Source organism: Bubalus kerabau, chromosome X (genome assembly GCF_029407905.1).
Source record: "Bubalus kerabau isolate K-KA32 ecotype Philippines breed swamp buffalo chromosome X, PCC_UOA_SB_1v2, whole genome shotgun sequence".
NCBI classification, from domain to species: Eukaryota; Metazoa; Chordata; class Mammalia; order Artiodactyla; family Bovidae; genus Bubalus; species Bubalus kerabau.
In genome coordinates, this window is record NC_073647.1 from 97817243 (window position 1) to 97825753 (window position 8511).

Genomic DNA, 8511 nt, shown 5'->3' on the forward strand with positions numbered 1-8511 from the left:
ATAAACATTAGACTCTAGGACAAAAAGAGAGGACAACAAATGAGCCAATTGAGGCATGGAGGCAGCAATTGCTCCTGGAGAGCAGGATACTCATCCTAAGGGAGTAGAAAAAAATCAAACAAACAAGTACCTAATCTTAGAACCATGGGTTACTCAGTTTTGAAAGATGTTTGGGACATAACAAAGGATGCTGTTCAGTCTCTAAGGAATTTCTTTTGATAAGTTTCTGAAGAAAAACTGAATGCTTTTTGGGGGCTTCCAAATAACTGTGGCCTCATAAAGAGGGACTTTTGCAAGTTTAGCCTTGTGAACTGAAGTCCATTCAGGGAAACATCTTTCTGAGGAGCAGTTGAGCAGATTCTGTTTTTCAGAATCAGCTCAGAGCTTGACAAAATAAGATATCAACATAAATAGGCCTCAAAGAATCTGAAAGAACAAAGTTTATAAAACAGCCTTATAGCAAGGGGCCAAGAGTACAGGATCCAGTTTAGAGAGGTTTTGAGGAAATAAGAATATTTACATCAGAGGCCATAGTCCAGCAAATGCAAGCCAGAGGCAGGGATAGGATGCTTAAACTCCTAGAAAACTTGACCAGACATAGCCTATAAACCTAATGTCCTCTTTTCTTGCTTCCTTTCTCTTCTCCATAGTCCCAACATCAAAATTCTCTGACTTGACCTTCAGTCTTGCATTCCCTACAGGCTTTGTCTCCTGAAGGCTCCTATAAGACAGCACTGTTTAAATGCCCCTGTCTCTTCTCCATAGTCCCAACATCAAAATTCTCTGACTTGACCTTCAGTCTTGCATTCCCTACAGGCTTTGTCTCCTGAAGGCTCCTATAAGACAGCACTGTTTAAATGCCCCTGTCTAGACTGAATCAGCAACCCTAGCAGTTTTCTCCTTTCCTTGCCTAATCCTCAGTTACCTTCCACAAAACTTCTCAAGGCTACATTTCTGCACTCAATTTTTTAATCTTTCTGCTTTTGTCTTGATCTTCATTTACCATCTCATTACTTAATGGTGTTCAGATTCTCCCTTTATATCCAGTCCCAGAGTGACATATAGATAGTATTTAATGTACTGGAAAAATCAATTAGTTGTGACTGCTTGGAACACCATATTGGGAAGTATTATCTGACTCTATCTGGACTTGGTGGGAGGGAGTACTCTGATTAGTACATAAAATTATAAGAGAGTGGATTGATGGTGGATTATTAGTGGCAGTATATGGTTTGTATATTTGTTAACTGAGATGAGCCACTTTGGATAAATGCTTTGAGAATACATTTGGCTTTGATTTTTACTTGTTTGAGATACTGACTTTTAGATCAGTCCCAAGCCTTAGTGTAACCCTTACTCATCCCACTAACTTTGGGACAGCCTGTAAGAAAGTATTCTTGAATACTGGATATGCTCTCAGGATTCCATGAAGTCAGTACTAGGCTGTGGTCTTCTGTCTAGGAGACAGATGTTGGGAGAGCAGGGAGGAAGTGCACTATGCAGACAGTAGGAAAATTCTACCACTATGTATTTTCTGGCTTGTGTGTGCCCAGTCCAGTGTCAGAACATGACTGATAGGATAAAGGAACACAAAAATGCCAGCTTATGCAAACTCTTGGTTTATATGCCCCCACTCAAATATCTGTTAGGCCATTATAAGAGCTCATCATTTCAGCAACACTTTTTTTTCTTTCTTGGCATCTTAGAGGGAAGTAAACTTCTAAGAAATAATTTATTTTAAATTTTTTGCAACCAAACCCAACAATTTCTTCCCAATTTTCAAATAAGCACTTCACATAACAAAGGAAAATCCATTTTTTCCAAGTGCCCAGAAAAAGATATAGATTTCTTCTTGCCCTGTCATTGATGGCCCTCACCAAAGAGCCCTGTCCATAGATATATAAGTTAAACAGTGTATTTACCCATGAATAATAAAAAATGGTGGTTTTCTGTTTATTATGGGTCTTATTTTTCTCACATAATTATAAGAACATTGTAGTTGACACTTTCATGTTCTGAGAAATTGAATCTGTTTCTGGTCTTCCACTCAGCCTGGACTGTCACATTTGGTTGTGACAATCTTCACTGTCCAGTGATGCCCAGTGAAGGGGTAAGTGAAAGCTGAAATTAATTGACCCTGTGTGTGGAGGTAATACCTTCACTTTCTAACAAAGGTACCATATGATTTGCCTGTGGCTAGCTATATCTTCTCAAGACCGTAAGATGGCTACTCTATTTCCTGTATCATATACATTTAAACATAAGAAAAAAAAAAAGAAAGGGCAGAGAGTAAAAGAAATATACAATATGAATCATTCTGACTTAAAGAGCATTTCTAGAAGCCCAATGTAAAGTCTTCTACTTGCATCTCAATGACCAGAACTCTGTCACAAGCCCACTGTGACAAACACAAATAATGAATAAATTGTCTTAGTATCATTTATTCAGTAATCTATACATTCCCTATTGATATGGAAGCTGCCTTAATTCTACACTAAATCACAATATATTCTTTTTTCTTAGTTTTATTGTTTAAGGTATACAGCATAATGATTTGATAAATGAATATATTGCAAAATGATAACCACAATAACTTTGGTTAACATTTATTACCTCACATAGTTGATTTTTTTGTGATGAGAACTGTTAATATCTACTCTCTTAGAAAATTCCAAATATACAATACAGTATTGACTGTAGCGATCATGCTGAATATATCTCTGTAACTTTGTATTATAAATATATTTTGTACCTTTTTGCTTCCTTCAACAATTTTACTCTCTCCTATCGCCAACTCCAGCTACCATAAATTTATTCTCTGTTTCTATTAGTTTAGATGTTTTAGTTCCCTATATAAATGAGATCACACAAAATTTGTCTTTTTTGTCTGACAGTTCACTTTTAGCATAACGCCTTCAGGATTTTTCATGTTATCACAAATGGCAAGATTTCTTTCTTTTTGTGGTCGTATATGTCATCCCTTATATGTACATCACATTTTCTTTATCCAGTCCTCTAACAATGGACACAAGTTGTTTCCATGTCTTGGCTACTGGAAGTAATGTGGCAATAAACATGGGGGTGCAAATATCTCATCAAGGTAGTGATTTTATGTCCTTCAAATATATACCCAGAAGTAGAATTGCTGTGTCATTTGATAACTATATTTTAGTTTTATAGAAACCTCTATATTTTTTTCCTACTGTGGATATACCAATTTATGTTCCCACCAATAGTACCCTAAGGTTTTCTTTTTTCCTACATCCTCAGCAACACTTGTTATCTCTTGTCTTTTTGGTTATAGCTTTTCTAACAGGTGTGAGGTTGTATCTCATTGCAGTTTCATTTTTATTTCCCTGATGATTAGTGATGTGGAGCACCTTTCCATATATCTCTTAGCGATTTGAATACCTTCTTAGGAAAAATGACTATTCAGGCTGAGGCCATGACTGAATAGATGGTGATGATGATAAATGATGATGATTTTGCTATTATATGAGTTATGTGTAATTTTTTTAGATTAACCCCTTATCACGTAATTGAACTGCAAATATCTTCTTCCATTCCATAGGTTGCCTCTTCATTCTGCTGATTATTTATCTGTGCAAGAGCTTTTAACTTTGATGTAGCCATGATTATTTATTTTTGCTTTTATTGCCTGTGCTTTAGGTGTAATATGCAAAAAAAAAAAAAAAAAATCATTGCCAAGACCAATGTCAAGGAGATTTTCCCCATTTTTTCTAGGAATTTTATAACTTAACGTTGTACATATAAGTCCTTAATCCACTTTGGGATAATTTTTGTGAATGGTGTAAATAGTGGCCGAGTTTCATTTATTCACATTTAAACATCGAAATTTCTCTAAACCAGTTGGAAGAAGCCATCTTTGCCATTAAATATTCTTGGATTCCTTGTCAAATATTAGTTGAACAAATATGCATAGGTTTATTTTTAAGCTCTTGGTTCTCTTCCATTGTTCTGTGTTTATGCCAATACTATATTTTTAAAACTGCTTTAGCTTTGTAATATAGTTTAAAATTAAGAAGTGTGATGCTTCCTGCTTTGCTCTTCTTTTTCAGGATTGATTTAGCTGTTCAGGATCTTTTGTGGTTTCATACAAATTGTATGGTTGGATTTTTCTATTTTTATAAAAATACCGCTGATATCTTGATAGGGATTCCACTGAATCTGTAGATGACTTTGAGTAACATAAATATTTTAACAATATTAATTCTCCAAGCCATGAACATAAGATGTATTTTTCTTCAGTTGTGTCTGATTCAATTTCTTTCATCAATATCTTATAATTTTCACTGCAGAGATATTTTACTCCCATAGTTAAATTTGTTCCTCAATTCAGTTCAGTTGCTCAGTCATGTCCAACTCTTTGCGACCTCATAGACTATAGCATGCCAGGCTTCCTTGTCCATCACCAACTCCTGGAGCTGACTCAAACTCATGTCCATTGAGTCAATCATGCCATCCAACCATCTCATCCTCTATGTCTTCTCCTCCCACCTTCAATCTTTCACAGCATTAGGGTTTTTCCACTGAGTCAGTTCTTCACATCAGGTGGCCAAATTATTGGAGTTTCAGCTTAATCATCAGTCCTTCCAATGAATATTCAGGACTGGTTTCCTTTAGGATGGACTGGTGGGATCTCCTTGCAGTCCAAGGGACTCTCAAGAATCTTCTCCAACACCACAGTTCAAAAGCATCAATTTTTCTGTGCTCAGCTTTCTTTATAGTCCAACTCTCACATCCATGCATGACTACTGGAAAAACCATAGCTTTGAGTAGACAGACCTTTGTTGACAACATAATGTCTCTGTTTTTTAATATGCTGTCTAGGTTGGTCATAGCTTTTCTTCCAAGGAGCTTTTAATTTTATGGCTGCAGTCACCATCTGCAGTGATTTTGGAGCCCCCTAAAATAAAGTCTCTCACTGTTTTCTGATCTATTTGTCATGAAGCGATGGGACCAGATGCCATGATCTTAGTTTTCTGAATGTTGAGTGTTAAGCCAACTTTTTCACTCTCCACTTTCACTTTCATCAAGTGGCTTTTTAGTTTTTCTTCACTTAATGCCATAAGGGTGGTGTCATCTGCATATCTGAGGTTATTGATATTTCTCCTGGCAATCTTGATTCCAGCTTGTGCTTCATCCAGCCCAGCATTTCTCATGATGAACTCTGCATATAAGTTAAATAAACAGGGTGACAATATACAGCTTTAAAATACTCCTTTCCTGATTTGGAACCAGTCTGTTGTTCCATGTCCAGTTCTAACTTTGCTTCTTGACCTGCATGCAGATTTCTCAGGTGGCAGGTCAGGGAGTCTGGTATTCCCCTCGCTTTAAGAATTTTCCACAGTTTGTTGTGATCCACACAGTCAAAGGCTTTGGCGTAGTCAATAAAGCAAAAGTAGATGTTTTTCTGGAACTATTTTGCTTTTTCAATGATCCAATGAATGTTGGCTAAGAATTTTTTATTGTTTTTGATGCTATTATAAGTGGGATTGTTTTTTTTTTAATTTCCTTCTGATATTTCATGTTAAGGTAAAGAAACATGACTGATTTTTTTTTACATTGATTTTATGTCCTTCAACTTTACTGAAATTCATTGATTATATCTAAAATTTTTTTGGTGGAGTATTTAGAATTTTCTATATAACAGAGTATCTTAAAACAAAGACAATTTTATTTCTTTCTTTTTGATTCAGATGCCTTTTATTTCTTTTCTTTGTTTAGTTCCTCTGGCTAGGACATCCAGGACTAAGTTGAATAGAATGGTGAGAGAGGGAACTCTTGTCCTTATTCCTGAAATTTTAAAAATAAATGTTTTCAGTTTTTCACCTTAAGTATGATATTAACTGTGGGTTTGTGATATATTGCCTTTATATATTGAGATAATTCTTTTTTAATTGAAATATAGTTGATTTACAATATTTTGTTATTTCAGGTGTACAGAAAAGTGATTCAATTATATATATATATATATATATATATATATATATATTTCAGGTTATTTTCCATTATAGGTTATTACAAGATAATATAATTTCCTGTGCTATACGATAAAACCTTCCTGCTTATCTATTTAATGCATAGTAGTTTGTATCTCTTAGTCCTGTACTCCCCATTTGTCCCTCTCTTTCCCTTTCTTCTTGATAACCATAAGTTTTTTTCCTATGTCTGTAATTGTGTTTTTGTTTTGCATATGCATTAGTGCTTAGTCGCTCAGTCGTGTCTGACTCTTTGCGACCCCATGTACTGTAGCTCACCAAGCTCCTCTCTCCATGGTGATTCTCCAGGCAAGAATACTAGGGTGGGTTGCCATTTCCTCCTCTTGGGGATCTTCCTGACTCAGGGAATGAACCTGTGTCTCCTTTGTTTCCTGCATTGGCAAGCAGATTCTTTACCACTGCACCACCTGGTCACATAATTTAAAAATAACAATTTAAAGTGAACACATTTCATTTAGAACATTCACATAATTTAGAAACAAAACATTTTCATCGCTAGAAAATAAAGCCCTACAGTCACTGAGCACTTTTTCCACATTTCCTTTCACCCTAGTTTCTGGCAGCAAATGTTGAATGCTTTCAAAGGTTTTTTCAGAACTATTAATGCATTAATATAGTAGTTTATATTAATAGATTTTTATTATTGAATCAACTTCCTGTTTATTCATAAAATGTTCCTGGTTATGATGTTTTCTTAACTTGCTGTTGAAATCTGCTCACTAAAATTTTATTTTGGAATTTTTTGCATCAATATTCATAAGTGATATTCCTCTGAAATTTACTCCTTTTAAAATTATCTTTATCATATTATAGCATGTACTGTGCTGTGCTTAGTCGCTTAGTCATGTCTGACTCTTTGCGACCTCATGAACTGTAGCCTGCCAGGTTGTTATGTCCATGGGTATTCTCCAGGAAAGAACAATGGAGTAGGTTGCCATGCCCTCCTCCAGGGGATCGTCCCAATCCAGGGATCGAACCCAGGTCTCTCTCACTGTGGGCAGATTCCTTACCCTCTAAGCTACCAGGGAAGCCTAGGATTTATATTTTAATTTGTATTATTTTTTAGATTCCACATATCATGTTATCATATATTTCTCTTTCTCTGATTTACTTAAGTATAGTGCTGTCTAGGTCAATCCATCTGGTCCCATCACTTCATGGGAAATAGATGGGGAAACAGTGGAAACAGTGTCAGACTATTTTTTGGGGCTCCAAAATCACTGCAGATGGTGATTGCAGCCATGAAGTTAAAAGACGCTTACTCCTTGGAAGGAAAGTTATGACCAACCTAGATAGCATATTCAAAAGCAGAGACATTACTTTGCCAACAAAGGTCCATCTAGTCAAGGCTATGGTTTTTCCAGTAGTCATGTATGGATGTGAGAGTTGGACTGTGAAGAAGGCTGAGCACCGAAGAATTGATGCTTTTGAACTGTGGTGTTGGAGAAGACTCTTGAGAGTCCCTTGGACTGCAAGGAGATCCAACCAGTCCATTCTAAATGAGATCAGTCCTGGGTGTTCATTGGAAGGACTGATGCTGAAGCTGAAACTCCAATACTTTGGCCACCTCATGTGAAGAGTTGACTCATTGGAAAAGACCCTGATGCTGGGATGGATTGGGGGCAGGAGGAGAAGGGGACGACAGAGGATGAGATGGCTGGATGGCATCACCGACTCTTTGGACGTGAGTTTGAGTGAGCTCTGGGAATTGGTGATGGACAGGGAGAACTGGCGTGCTGTGATTCATGGGGTCGCAAAGAGTCGGACATGACTGAGTGACTGAACTGAACTGAGGTCAATCCATAATGCTGCAAATGGCAGTATTTCACTCTTTCTTACAGTTAAGTAATATTCCATTATATATATATATAACATCTTCTTCAACTAATCATCTGTTGATGCACTTGGATTATTTCCTTGTCTTGGTTATTGTAAATTGTGCTGCTATGAACAATGAAGTGTTTTTTTGTTTAGAGATTTTCTTTTCTTTCCAAATATATACTTAGAAATGAGATTTTTTCAACCATACAGTAGCTCTATTTTTAGTTTTAAGGAAGTTCCACACCTTTTTTCAAAAATAGTTGCACCAATCCACACTCCCAGCTACAGTATACAAGGACTACCTTTACACATCTTCAGCATTTATTATTTGTAGATTTTTTTTGATGATAACCATTCTGACACATGTGAGGTGATACCTCATTGTAGTTTTGTTTTCAATTTCTCTAATAATTAGCAATGCTGAGCATGGTTTCATGTGCCTGCTGGCCATCTGTATGTCTTCTTTAGAAAAATGTCTATGTAGATCTTCTGCCCGTTTTTTGATTGGGTTGAATCTTTTTTTTTAAATATTGAGTTGTATAAGCCATTTATATATGTTGAATATTATTATTGTCAGTAGCATAATTTGCAAATATTTTCTTTCATTTCATAGGTTGTCTTTTCTTCTATTGATTTTCTTTGCTGTGCATAAAAGCTTGTAAGTTTG